This window comes from Prionailurus bengalensis, chromosome D4, assembly GCF_016509475.1.
Source record: "Prionailurus bengalensis isolate Pbe53 chromosome D4, Fcat_Pben_1.1_paternal_pri, whole genome shotgun sequence".
Lineage (NCBI taxonomy): Eukaryota > Metazoa > Chordata > Mammalia > Carnivora > Felidae > Prionailurus > Prionailurus bengalensis.
The window spans coordinates 32,353,762-32,369,117 of record NC_057359.1 but is presented as its reverse complement, the minus strand read 5'-3'; the positions used below and the strand labels follow the sequence as shown (position 1 = coordinate 32,369,117).

The 15,356-nt window shown below is 39.4% G+C and overlaps 1 protein-coding gene across 7 annotated transcripts in view; it reads right to left on the bottom strand.

Moving 5' to 3' along the window:
- The window catches only part of KDM4C (lysine demethylase 4C), a 430,619-nt gene extending 419,901 nt beyond the window's left edge, over positions 1-10,718 (bottom strand). For 4 of the 7 annotated variants that reach the window (XR_006294971.1, XM_043565681.1, XM_043565689.1 and 1 more), the window contains exons 1-2: positions 10,607-10,718; positions 4,185-4,250 (exon numbers count right to left, since the gene is read on the bottom strand). The gene's annotated coding sequence lies outside the window, so the exon portion shown is untranslated. The remainder of the gene's footprint in view (positions 1-4,184; positions 4,251-10,606) is intronic. The other 3 variants (XM_043565682.1, XM_043565687.1, XM_043565683.1) reach the window with 2 other exon arrangements.
- Between the last annotated feature and the right edge of the window lie 4,638 nt (positions 10,719-15,356).

The following is a 15,356-nucleotide window of genomic DNA, read 5'->3' as shown; positions in this document are numbered from 1 at the left end:
AGGACTAAAGATTCGTTGAAAGTAATATGTCAATGGTAGCTTTTTTATTTTGATGGAAATATTGTGTTTATGTGGATCTGCCTGTTTTAGGAAATATATACACTGAAGTACTGAGGAGCAATGGGACATGAGGCAAATTTTTCAAGGAAATAAAAGTTCTTTGTACAATAATTGCAACTTTTCTAAAAAAATTATTTTTAAAATAAAATAAAAGAGAACAAAATTTAAGAAAATATGCAAGATCTGTGTAAAGATATTTTTTTAAATGTCCTTTCTAAGGACTTAAACACTTAAATGGAAAGGCATACCATATGCTGGGCAGGAAAAGTCAACATCTGAAAGATATTTCTCTGTTAGTCCATCTAAAGACATTCCCAATAAAACTATCAATAGGTTTTTGGAGTTTGACATATTAATTTTAAATTAAAAATAATGATGGAAAATAAATAAGAATAGCCTGAAAAGTTCTGGAAACATGTTATAAAGCTACAACAATTAAAACATTGAAGTAATGATGATATATAAATAGATCGCTATACAGAAATAGAACCAACCTAAATCACTTTCAATATTGCACTGGTTAAATAAATTATGGTACATGCATACTAGGTAATACTCTGCAATCATTTTAAAAAGAGGGATTTCTACATGTACTCATATTTTAAAAACCACATTCAAGTTATAGTGGTAAATGAAAAAATATTCAGAACAGCAAGTACAGATACTACGATACATAAATGTGTAAAAAAAAATGTGTATATATACATATATATGCTTTACAAAGTATCTTATATAGGCTGTATGGAATATCTCTGGAAAGCCCTAAAAGAAATCCTTTAACCGTGGTTAACTGGGGCACCTGGGTGGCTCAGTTGGTTAAGTTTCTGACTTCAGCTCAGGTCATGATCTCATGGTTCCTGAGTTGCCCCCCTGCCCCAACATATCGGTGTGGAGCCTGCCAGGGAGTCTCACTCTCTCCTTTCTCTCTGCCTCTCTTCAACTCACATTTTCTCTATCAAAATAAATAAATAAACTTTAAAAAAAAATTTTTTTAAAGTGTTTAACCAAAAAGAGGAAACTGGCTGTCTGATGGCAAAAGTGAGAGTATGTACTTTTTACCTATTTATATCTTCTGAATGTTATACCTTGTTGAATACTTTGCATTGTCTATTTAAAATAATATGTATTTTATATATATACACATACATATACATACATATACATATATGTGTATATATACATATATATGTGTATATATACGTACATATACATATATGTGTATATATACATATATATGTGTATATATACGTACATATACATATATGCGTATATATATCTATGTATATATACACATATATGTATATGTATGTATATATACGTGTGTGTATATATATACACATATATATACACATATATACGTGTATTATATATACATACACATATATATACACATATATGTATATGTATGTATATATATGTGTGTGTGTGTGTATATATATATAAAATATATATTATAATGATTTTTACTAAGTTAAATTATCAAAAAGGAATGAATTTCCCTATTGCGGGCCCAAATTCCACCTAATGAAAGCTGCCCTGAAAATTCAGAATTCTCAGTAAAGTGTCCAAATTTCAGGTGATAGTTCCTTTTGAGAGTTAAACAGATAAAAACAAAATGGGTGAGATAAGCAGACTGCAAAACAAAACACCTGCACCTTCAGTTTTACCCACATAGGGACACCAGTGATCTTTCTAAGTATCTGATAGATTCTCAAAACAGAAAAGAAGGAACAAGCCTGATGTTGAATCAGAGAAAATATCCTTAGGACCAGAATTTCAACAAATGTCTGGTGAAAAACTAGTTAGAAGATGGAGATAAAGACAGAGCCAAAGTGAAGAATTTGACTTCTTCTTTAACCTCATTCAAAAGGAGGAAATGTTACTGCATGAAGAATGCTCTGATGAGAAAGCTGAGTACTCTAGAGGGTCAGAGAAGCCCAGCAGTTAAAAAAAATATATTGTTTAAACTACTCTTCAACACAACCCATGTCCATCTGCTGGGATCTGCCTGTCACCAAACGATGTGCTTTCCCAAAAAGCAAGACTTCCCAGAAAGAGCCATGAAGAGCAGACAATCATGTTTTGGATCCAGGTTATAGTTCTTCTTATGAGTCTGATCAGGAGGTGACACTGAGGACATTAGGCAACTAATGCCTGACATGCTCTAGATGAACTGGGAAAGTTCAGATTTCTGAACATGCCACACTAAAAATAAGAACAGAATTATGAAATCTCCTAAAAGTGCACACACACACACACACACACACACACACACACACACACAAAAGGTACTATCTTTCTAGCCAACTGCTCTTACTTTGGTATTTCTCTCTAAATTCAAGTTTCCAATTCCTCTTCTAGAAAACAATAAATCAATAATATTTAGTATATCTATTTTGTATGGTTATCAAATATATTTTCAAATGGATAAACTACTAAGGCTTGAGTGCTAAAGAAGTAAACAATTTCAGACACAGGTTTGGAAAAATGTACTGATGTGTACTGATTACACAACTGAACTGTCACTGTATGTTTCCTTCAATTTTATTAATTCTCACTATAACTGGACAAATTTAACAGAAAAAAGATATAACCTGCATATACATAATTCATCCAAATCCTCTCCATCCCTTTAATTCATGCCACACAGCAGGATTTAATAAGGGATATTAGGACTTTCCATATTATCATGCTATGGGCAACCATCAGTGAAACACTCATTATCAACATGTATGAGTAGGACCGGAAGAGACAGAATCCTATTACAGCAAAAAAGATGAACAAGGTGGGGCGCCTGGGTGGCGCAGTCGGTTAAGCGTCCGACTTCAGCCAGGTCACGATCTCGCGGTCCGTGAGTTCGAGCCCCGCGTCGGGCTCTGGGCTGATGGCTCAGAGCCTGGAGCCTGTTTCCGATTCTGTGTCTCCCTCTCTCTCTGCCCCTCCCCCGTTCATGCTCTGTCTCTCTCTGTCCCAAAAATGAATAAACGTTGAAAAAAAAATTTAAAAAAAAAAAAAAAGATGAACAAGGTAAGCTTTAATAATGTAAGCAATAAAGGAAAAAAAACACAGACTAGGAGAAGAAACACGGATTGCTGTGCAAGACTACATATCATGAAGGTAGAATGTACGTCCCACTTGGACAAAGGTCCCCAAAACAAAGCCACTAGAAACCTGGGCTCTATCCACCATTTAATAAAGGTTTTGTTTTTCTTGTTTGTTAATACCTAAATTCATGTTCAGGAAATTTGTTTCTCAACTGAGTCTTTCTGATTATAAATGCAACAATGTTCATTCTAAAAAAATTTTAGGAAGGAAAATCAAAATTACCAGTAATCTCACCACCAAATTAGCATTTCAGCATATTTTTTCTAACATATACACATTTATAAACACATTTAAACATAACTGGGCTCATGTAATGTATACAATTTTGAATAATGCCTTTTTTCATTAAACATAGGTTTGGGGGCACCCTGGTAGTTCAGTCAGTTGAGTGTCTGACTCTTGATTTCAGCTCAGGTCATGATCTCATGGTTTGTAAATTTGAGCCCCAAGTAAGACTCTGCTCTAATAAGGCAGAGCCTGCTTAGGATTCTCTCTCTCTCTCTCTCTCTCTCTCTCTCTCTCTCTCTCTCTCTCTTCCCTTCCCCCACTCATGCTATAAGTCTCTCTCCCTCTCTCTCTCAAAATAAATTTTAAAAAATTTTTAATTAAAAATTAATAAACATAGGTTTGGAATAATTCTAACATCTTAAAATATTCATCCAAGTTACAAGCATCACATCACAGTGTGCAGTTAAAATAACCTTGGGATAAACACTTAGGTTATTTCTATTATTTGGTTAGCAAAATAGATGAGAGACCAATATTTCATTGATGGGGGTGATATAGCACCAAGCCTTCTTTGCAGAGGTCCTGGTAAAGTGAATAAATGAGAAACACAGCTCTAGTGATCAGCTCTAATGATCCACTGAACACGACATCCTCACTAAGCCAGCTCTTTAATTCATATTTTCACAAATACTTGTTTGCCTTGATTCCCTTGTTATCATTTTCAGAGTTTTGTTTAGTTTTTAACAAACTGAGAGAATGAAAGTGACGAGCCTTAAAATTCAGCGACTTACCACACACCTGCAATGAGCTCAGCCAAGTAGAGAGAAGAGTACTGGCTATTTGTGGCCCAGAGAAACCTAGAGGATAAGGTAGAGTCAGATTTAGATTTTTCTCAACCTGGCTTTAAGCAACACTCCTTTCAGGTCAGGCCAGAACTTCTAAGTAGAACTAGCAATAGTGATTTCTTTTAATAGTAAGGATGGAGGATGGGACAACGGTATGTAAAGCTATATGCACCTGCACTTGCCATCAGACAAGAATTAGAAAATAGTAATTGTGTTTCAAAAAAGAGGGGAGGGGCTAATGTAAATGAGGCTCCTTGTAGAGCCTTAGAACTGTATTGTTCAGACAGCAGCCTGCAGTCCTACCCAATTGGAGGGCTATATCAATATTTTCATAATATGTGATATAGAACAAAACAGAAAATATCAGAGGTGGCAAACGTGGCAAAGTATTGTTTTGTGAAATTTTTGTTTCACTTTTGTGTGTGTGTGTGGTGTATGTGTGTTGGGTCAGGATGGGTAAAATTATTTCCTACTGTGTGCCCTAGTTTTAATTTCCTTAAATTTTTCATATATGCAGAAGTAATTAATTTGTACAACAAATGTTTGAGTAACTATATTATACAGTTGATGAGACAAAGGTGTGCTGGTATGACACAAGTGATAAAAATATTTGGGTCCCTGCCCTTGCACAATTCTTACAGTTTAGAAACCATCAAATAACCACATAAATATAGAGCAACAGTGTAACTAAACATTCACACTCAAAATAATCCTCTTTCAGGAAATGTTAGGGAATCACTTATCTATTGTGTCCATTGCTGTATGCTTAAGTGTTATGGAAGGAAACATTTAGGGAATTAAGATAGATTATCATTAGGAAAGCTGATTCAGGTTGAGGAAGAGGTGGGGGAGCCAGGTCAGGATTCTCTGAGGAAGTACATTCAAGAAGAGACTGGAAAGATGTACCAAAAAGAAAGTAGTAAGAAAGTGTGGCAGAAATCAGCAGTTTGACAAAGGCCTGCACAGTTTGTGAAAAAGAAAAGCCAAAGGGCAGATAGGAAAACTAAAAACATCTAGATAAGGTTTGGGGGTTGCTTAGGATAGGAGGAGACAATGCAGGAATTTTAAGTCTCCTGAGAACAATGAGAATGATTCAATTTGCATTTTAAAAGATCATTAGTGGTGCAGAAATAGGAGGGAGGCTAGAGTGGCTACTGAGATGCTGCCAAGTAGAGACTGGAAGACTGATCTAACCTATTTAGGAAGCAGAAGTGACAAGGTTTGGTGATGTGATGAGGGCTGAGAAACTATGAAATACCTGGGATAACTCGTAGGTTTCCTAAGTGAGCAGTGATAAGATGCATGAGAAACTCAGAGAGGCAGAGCTGAGAGGGAAGATCCTGGTTCAGCTGGTTACAGTTAACAAGTAGAGATGTCAAATTAAAAACTAGAACTGGGGGGCGCCTGGGGGGCTCAGTCGGTTTAGCGTCCGACTTCAGCTCAGGTCATGATCTCACAGTCCGTGAGTGCGAGCCCTGTGTCGGGCTCTGTGCTGACAGCTCAGAGCCTGGAGCCATCTTCAGATTCTGTGTCTCCCTCTCTCTCTGCCCCTCCCTTGCTCATGCTCTGTCTCTCTCTGTCTCAAAAATAAATAAAAACATTTTTAAAAAATTTTAAAACTAGAACTGAATGGAAATATTAAAAAAAAAAGTCATCACCCAAAGGGTTTTTGATGATAATACCATTCTGCTCCTTAAATATTTACCCACAATAATGTGTAATACACACCCTCCAAAAATCTAAAATAAATCTTAAAAGATTCTAAGGAGCAACAATTCATAAATACCACAGTAGCTGAACCCACTGTGTATCTACAAATATAGAGCAACAATGTAACTAAACATTCACACGCAAAATAATCCTCTTCCAGGAAATGGTAGGGAATCACTTGTCTATTATATTCACTTGTTGTATGCTCCACATCTAACATAGCAGCACGACACACACAGCAGGTGTTAAAATATCTAATGAAGAAATATACCCACTACTAGGCAGAATAAACTACCCAGCAAAAATACGACAAATAGCCCAAATAAGCAATTGTGCAAGGAAAAACTCTGTACTATGTAACATACAAATGTATAGCAAGGATATTTCTTGGGGAAAAAAGGGAAAGGAGTTATTTACCCTATCATACCCTAATAGTATCAGAACTAGATTCTGTTCCCTAAGAATCAGCTAAATTTCAATACCAGAAATTCTATCCCTAGACAACCAATGGTAAAATATGCTCACCATTCCCTATTACCCCTAGATATGAAAAAGAATCAAAATGTAATAAAAGTTTGATGTTTAAAGCTATAGTAAAATCTCATCTAGGTTATTAAAACAAACAAAAGTTAGAAGAAAATTTATGAAAATAAAAAGCAATTACTGATGGTTTTTCCCCCTGTTAACAAAAGTTATACCGATACATGGGAGAAAATTCAGAAAATGCACACAGACACAAAAGAGAGAAATAACCCCAAAGCCCATCACCCAGAAGTAACTAACCACTTTCAACATTTTGTACGGAACTTTTTCTGTGCATACATGGGGGTAGAGAGTAAACAGTGATCCACAACTAATGATATAATTGTTTAAGACTATGAAGGAGATTACAGAATGCTGCTATGGCTAGTGTACAGTATTGAGGGAAGACTAACTTGAAGAAGCAACAACTGAGCTGAGCTACCTGAAGGGTGAAATGGACTTAACCAGATAAAGATGCACAGGTCAGGGTAGCAGTCCAGGCAGAGGGAACAAGAATGTGAGCAGGAAGACGCCTGGGCGGCTCAGTCCGTTAAGCGTCTGACTTTGGCTCATGTCATGATCTCGTGGTTTGCGAGTTTGAGCCCCACATTGGCCTCTGTGCTGACAGCTCAGAGTCTGGAGCCTGCTTTGGATTCTGTGCCTCCCTCTCTCTGTCCCTCCCCTGCTCTCTCTATATATATCTCTCAATATGTAGAGAGATGTAGAGAGATATGTTAAATAAACATTAAAAATTTAAAAAAAAAAAAAAGAATGTCAGCAGGGCATTGGGGAGAAAGTTGGGTGGAAGGAGGAGACTGGCTGGGCAGAGCCTTACTGAGAGAGCTGAGAGGACTTGATCCTTGGGAAAAGGAGGATTGGATTGTCGTGGGGAAAGGGTTAGACCCTGCAAGTGCAGACTTCTGTGATCAGCATCTTCTCCCCCAAAGGGTATAGAGGGTCAAGAAACAGGAGAATCTTTGGGGGTGTGAAGGGAATAAAAAGACAGTGATCCAATATTTTAAATTTGTATTTTAGGTTCCACACAACCTTCTACACTGGTAGCAAATAAGGAAAAAAGTGACTTTAACTCTTGCACAACTACCAAGAAATTCATATTAGAAATGGAGGTGGGCAGAGGAGCATTAAATATTCATATTAACAAAAAAATATAAATCTTAAAAAACTGAAAGACCTGCATTAGCAACTGAGTGTAATGACAATATGGAATATACCTGTTTTATCACCATATCTCTAACAAGTATATAACAAATAAATTAGTATCAAGGGAATAATCATTAGCTGTATGAAGAAAAACCAGGCTAACATAAAGGGATGATCTTAAAAACATCCAGACAAGTAAAACACACCAGTATCCTCAGGACAAAGCCCCACACAAAGACTTCTGGCCTCTCTAGAAGTGGACTTGGTAGTGAAGTAGAGTATGCCCCTCAAAGGCCTGGAGAGAGTATCTGTCAACACTATCACTCCTTCATTCATCCATTCACTCAAGAGAAAATGTTGAACCCAGAAATTCCAGTACTAGGTCTATATCCAAGATTAAAGAAAATATACATCCATACTAAAACCAGTTCACGAATGTTCATAGCATACTGTTCATAATAGCCAAAAACTAGAAACAACCCATCAACTGATAAACAAAAAGTAATATACCATACAATGTAATATAAGTCAGCCATAAAAAGGAATAAAGTACTGACAGATGCTATATGACAGATGAACCTTGAAAATGTTATGCTAAGTCAAAGAATCCAGTCACAAAAACCCATATATTATATGATTATATTTATATGAAAGGTCCAGAATAGGCAAATCTATTGAGACAGAAAGCAGATTAGTCATTTCCTCAGGCTAGAGAGGATGGGAGCTGGAAAGAAAGGGACAACTGCTAATAGGAACAGGGTTTCTTTCTGAGGTGATAAAAAATGCTCTCACATTGGTGCCCCTGGGTGGCTCAGTTGGTTGAGCCTCTGACTTGATTTCAACTCAGGTCATGATTCCAGGGTCGTGGGATTGAGCCCCACATCAGGCTCTGCACCGCCACTATGCATGGAGCTTGCTTAAGACTCTCTCTCCCCCCTCTCCTCTCCCCCCTCCATTTGCATTCTCTCTCTCTCTCTCTCTCTCTCTCACTCAGACAAACAAACAAAAAATTTAAAAATGTTCTCACATTAATTGCGGTGATAGTAGTACCACTGGATTGTATACTTTAAATATGTGGATTCTATGGTATATGAATTACATCTTAATTATTTAAAAAGAGAGGATATTTTTAGCACCCCACATATCACGGTAAATTGCCAGAAATACAGCAAAGGGAAAAAAACATAGAACCTGTTCTCAAAGCCCTAACATTCTAACAGACAGGAAAAGCCAGTCAAGAGAGAATGACCAGATAATGAGAAAAAGAAAGAAAAGGAAGAATTCACAGACTACCCCAAGGTTAGTTATGCACCTAACCTACCTCTGGATGATTCAGAAGGTGTCAAGAAGAGAATTCAAAATACCAGATTTTTATTCTTAATTTGAAATTTACATCTAACTGTCTTTTTAAAAATTATGTACCTGTTCAGCTTCTTAAAATCTTCATTCTTATAGAAAGGTTAAGCATTTTTAAAAGCATTTGTGCACCTACAAAAAGTTTATAACATATATTTTTAACTTTAGAAAAGCAACCGATTAAAATCTGCTAATTAAACGAAACAAGTCTCCGATTTAAATTGGATTTTACTACAAGTTCGTGGAGTGTTGTAAAGATTATGTGCAAACTTTTCATAACGTCTTAAATTGGGAGAAAGAGGGTCCTAAAAAACCGGAACAGCCGTGTAATACATTCCAAAACAAAGCATGGGGGGTTGGGAGGAGACCAGCAAGGCAGAATTTGAGTAATGATCGTAAAGAAGAACCAAGTGCTTCAAAGCAAAAATGGACCTTCAAGAATTAAAGCCACTAATTTTCACCCACAACACTTCGAAATTATAGTATTAGTTACTGTTACCATAGAAACTGCGAAGCCGAATTTCCTAAAATTAAAAATGAAAATTACTGCAAAATCAAGTGGGTGTAATAGAGCAAAATTTGGTCCGAACTAGGTGGAACTGAGCCTAACAGAAACTTTCACCAAAATAAAAGTGAACCAACGCCAACTTCTAACCTACATTTCCGAAGCAGGGCTTGATAAATCACCTTGCGGTGTAATTTACCATGTGCTAAAAAAAAGTTTGCCCTCTCTTCTGCTGGAGCAGAAACCAAATAAAACCCCTCCTGGACATCGCCCACCACCAAAGCCAGTCCGTGCAGACCTGCACCGTGCAGCTTAGGGGAAGACCCGGTCCGAGTTTACCCGGAAAGCATCTGAATTGAGCCCTGCAGGTTCCACTGGGTTAAGCCTGGAGGAAAAAGCGAAGCTCGAACCCGGAGCCACAGCTTGCCTGCCTCCCTCCTCCACATCCCCACCCTATGCCACGTCTTGCGTGCCTGGCATTCCACGCGAAGCGATCCAAATCATTTATTAAGCACCCACTGTCTACACCACATCGTGGCTTCAGGTACTGCGGGAAGAAATGGCCCCTTGCGGGAAAAACCAAAAGGACAGCACGGGGACTGAGGACGAACCCGGGAGAGAGGCTGCCTGCCTGCGGTGAGGTGTTCTGGAGAGGAGCCCCCGCCTTCACCCCCTGGGTCGTGACAGTCCCAGAGAAGAGATGGCACCGAGGGTGCAGCAGGCCGTGCCTCCCAGGAGTCCGCCGCAGACCAGGCTGGGAGGGGAATGGAAAGGAGTCGGCACCCCTGGACCACCCGCGCGCTCCTCTGCCCCAAGGAGCGCGACCTGCACTCCAGCCCCCAGGAGAACGGCGAGCGCGGGGACCGAACCCCCGAGAGGGCCGGAGCGGACTGTCACTGGCTCCCGCCTTCCTCCGCTGCGACCATGGCTGGCCACTCTCTCCCCGACATGACAGCCGCGGCGGCCGGGGACCGAGCGTCTGCTGACCGGCGTCTCCGCTGCCCCGGCCGCCGGCACCCCCAGCGGCCCGGCGCAGAGAGGGACAGTGCCGAGAAGACAGCCCTGGCCCCTTCCCCCACCATCCCCATCGTCCGGACTCGGGAAAAGCGGTTACCTGGCGCGCGGGTGGGGACGGAGATACGACGCCAAGGAGGAAGATGAGGAGGAAGAAGGTGGCCTCCGGCCCAGGGAGATTTGGGAAATTTGGAAGACTTGTTCCGCACTGGGTGACAGCTGTTCGCTGCGCACGCGCACCGGACCCCAGTTGCCTGATCTCTCCGCAGCTCCTCACCCTCCCGTCGAGGAGAAGGGAGGCAGCGGCGAAGGCGCGCGCACGGCGCCTGCCGGCTCTCCCTGCGCGAGGGCGCGCGCGCTGTCACGTGACCACTGGGGCCCGGCACTTATTGGGTCACGTGAACTTCCAAACAGCTTAAAGATGCCCGGCGCCTTCTTGCTTTGGGATTAGGCCTCGAGCTGTTCTTAATCTAGGCTTGCTAGCTATCACACATCGTGTTCTCTCCGGAGGGGCATGTCCACTTTTTCCCTCAGAGGAACACACTTAACCAGAAGGAAGGAACAGGTGCACAGAACCTTGCCCGGAAGTGCCTACCGGGTTCCCTCAGGGCTGGAACTGATGGAGTCCACGCGCCACACGTCGTCCTGGGCCGCGACGCGGGCCTATGGCGGCCTCCGGCGCGCGGACGTCAGAGTGGCGTTGCCATGGGTGGGGCCTCAGAATGCCCCGCGGAGCCTGGCTAGGATGTCTGGGCTTGCGGCTGGGTGGCAATGACAGCGTCTTACGGACCCGGGCACCTGAGCCTCCAAAAAATAATGGGAGATCCCGAGTGGGCCAGGGGGTCCACCTGCCAACCTTTTAACGAGTAACTCTCAGCAAGAGAGTGTGTTGTTTGCCTCGGAGAGCGAAACTGTCCCATATTCCAAGCACCTAGGTGGAGCACAGCCCGCCGCCGCCCAGGTGTGCGCTGGAGCTGAGGAGACTTGAGGGTGGCCACAGTAGGAATCCAGTCTGGGGGAATCTCTCAAACTAGGGGTTGACAGCAGTTTGGCCTGGACTGTAGTAACAGGAAGTGCAAGTGTCTCCGGACCCCTGAGAACCTACTTAAATTAGCTTGTTACTTCTGCGCTGTAACTCCGCCTTCCAAGGTGTCAGACGGAACCACACAGACCTTAAGTCCCTGTACTACCAAAGACAGATGGCTGACACCAGATGTTTTGCAAAACTCAATTTTTTTTAACTTCCTCCAGAGTACCCAGCTGGGTCCCTTGTAGCATTTCCCGTAACGTCCTCTCAGCTAAGAAAGATTGGGTGGATCTTTACACTACTGAGCACACTTGGGCTAATATACTGTTTCTATTACAATCTACTGATTTCTGCTTTTTAAAATAAAAAGTCACTACACCCTTGAAGTCTTTTCTCTCTGGGAAGAGCATATCGAGGTCAGATGAAATGTGGTTAAACAAGGCTAATGGGATTAATGGGCCACCACATTTCTTTAGTTATTAAATTAGAAACAAATTTATGCTCTATTACCCATATACACGTCTGAACCTGCCTAACATTATACACTTAACTGGAAATTTTCCAAATGTGTGTACTTTGAGGATACCAACTCTCCTTACAAGTCAGTTGGATATGCTGAAACAATAAATATATAATCCAACATTTATTTAGAGCTTACTGTGAACTTGACACTGCTTTTAAGTGCTTAACAAATATTTACTAAACGTACCCTGATAATAATTCAATGACTAGATACTATTATCTCCTTATTTTAGATATGAAAACCGAAGTATAGAGCTTAAGAAATTTGTCAGACAGCTACTAAAAACCAGAGTCCTTAGGAAAGTCCAGAAATCTGAATTGCAGTCCCTTTACAGTATGCAGGTGCATGATGTTACACAAATAACATTTGTGGAACACATTAAATCAAGTCTCAGAGCTTTTTTTAAACTGAAAAATTGGGGTGACGTACCAGCCTTGTTGAATTTTCCAAGCATTTTTGAATATCAAGGAAGATAATGTAAAATGCCAAAACACTTCGAAAGCTGGAAAGCACTGTGAATCTATTAAGGACTTTACAGTTTGGGAAATTGAAGGAAAAATCAAATGGATTCATGGCAGTGTTGAGTCCCTAGTATATCAAATACCTGTATATTGTGAATTACAAGGATAGTTAACATTTTAACCCTATAGTAGATTAATTTACTTAGGTCCAATTAAAACTTCCAACTGCAATAAGCTAGAATTCCACAATGGATACAAAGATTTCCCTTGAAGCTTGTATGTTATGTTTATAACTATAGATCATGTTATAGTTATGTTATAGTTATGTTTATAACTATAGATCACCTCACAGACAGCTGTTGTAAATTTCTTTAGGTACAAGGCAGCAAATTGAAACACAACTAAATAATAGCTAATTTTGAATATATTGAAGTCCATTACACTTTTGCAAATATAAGGAATTAAATAATAGCAGTGCTCATTAACATTTCTATTTATCCTATCAAATATGTATGTTCTTTGTGCAGGCATAGTACAAACCCTAACCAATAATTAGACATTTAAATGATGTTTTAAAGGGTCATTGTGAATATAAAAGTGAATACCTAATAAAAGAAATCTTGGTACCTGTTCTTCTCTGTGTCAAGTGCTCTGAAGTTTAGGTCAACTTATCTCTTACCTGGATTATTATAATATAATGAATTATTATAATATAATGTGTTTCAATATTTTCCTAATGCTATCTCTTCCTCCAGTGCTTCTTCATCCCCCTTTCCCCTCCAACTCATCTTCTGTAGTGCAAGCCAAAATTATCCTAAAATAAAAATTGAATCATGATCCCATACAATTGAAACACATCATTAATTCCCCATCATATCAAAGCTTTTCAGTCTTTTCCACTAAAGGAGTCACAATGGCTAAGAGTATGGTGGCTAAGGGTATACAGATAGACTTTGAGGTGATGCAGGCCTCCTATGTAAGTACAATATTCAATCAATTTGAATACCATTATATATGTAAGAAAAATACTTAAGAAATGTAAGAAAAATACTTAAAATTACTTAGCAGTTAAATTAGTTAACTTTCCTATCAAAATATTTGAATAAAATTAAAGGGGAAATATGCCATATTTTCCTTAGGGCTTCTGCTTCTCACTGGGCCATTGCCTTAAATTTGCATGTATGTGTGTTTGGGAGGGCAGGGTGTCAAGGGAACAGTGAAGTAGTTTGTTTTTCACATTAAGGAAAACATTGGAAATGATTTATGACATCCAAATCATAACACAATGTAAAAACTATTCATTTTAACAAATAAAAATAAATAATAAGCTAAAGTTGCAAGCTCTGAGTGTAATTGTTTCGATCAATCCTCATTTTTATTATTATTTATTATTACCACTTAGTATTTACTATGTTTTATAAACAATATTGGATAGTGACACCACTATGAACAGGACAGATGTGGCTTGCTTTCATGGAGCGCACAGTCAAGCCACAATGAAATACCAATACACAACAAAAAAAAATGGCTAAAAAAAACAAGACAGCAACAAACATCAGTGATGATGTGGATAGACATACACACCAATAGAAATACAGATACATATAAACCAGAGACATGTAGGAGAAAATTTATACTTACAAAGTCCCAAATTGGAAACAATCCAAATAGACATCAATGGTAGAATGAAGATATAAATGCTTCTATATTTTTACAATGGAAAACTAAACAACAATGAAAAGAAATGAATTACCACAATCTAAAATAGAACGACTAAATCTAGGGACGCCTGGCTGGCTCAGTCGGTAGAGCATGTGACTTGATCTTGGGCTGTGAGTTCAAGCTTCATTTTGGGTGTAGAGATTACTTAAATAAATAAAATATTAATAATAATAAAAAAAGAATGGCTAGGGGCTCCTGGGTGGCTCAGTCGGTTAAGCATCTGACTTTGGCTGAGGTCATGATCTCACAGTTCGTGGGTTCGAGCCCCACATCGGGCTCTGTGCTGACGGCTCAGAGCCTGGAGCCTGATTCGGATTCTGTGTCTCCCTCTCCCTCTCTGCCCCTCACCTGCTCATGCTCTGTCTCTGTCTCCTTCAAAAATAAACATTAATTTTTTTTTTTTTTTTTTTAAAGAACGGCTAAGGGGCTCCTGGGTGGCTCAGTCGGTTGGGCATCAGACTTCAGCTCAGGTCATCATCTTGCAGTCTGTGAGTTCAAGCCCCATGTCGGGCTCTGTGCTGACAGCTCAGAGCCTGGATCTTGCTTCAGATTCTGTGTCTCCCTCTCTCTCTGTCCCTCCCTGCTCACACTCACTCTCTCTCTCTCTCTCTTTCAAAAATAAACATAAATAAAAAATTTTTAAAAAGAATGACTAAATCTCACAAATATAGTGTTAAGTGAAAGAAGATAGACACAAAATCATATGTGCTGTATGATTTCATTTATGTAACATTTAAATATAGATAAAACTATTCTATGGTGTTAAAAGTCAAAATAATGGCTGCATTTGAGAAAGAGAAAGGGGGCAGAGCAACTGGGATCCTCTAGGATGCTGGTTATGCTCAATTTTTGACCCAGATGACAATAATTGTGGTAGTTCATCAAGCTATATACTTATGATGTGTGCACTTTTATATGTGTGACATTTAAAAGACTTTTCAACATTTACTGTTAATTTTTGTTTATGTTTTATATCCCCTTTCTTACCTCTTGACAAATGGACCACCCAGGTTGTTTTAGCTTGATAAATTAAAAGGTAAAACTTCTCAACCTTCCCCTTCCTTTCCTGTAACAATTTTTGTTGTATTAGAAAAGAGGAAAACTTGAAGGCAAAAAC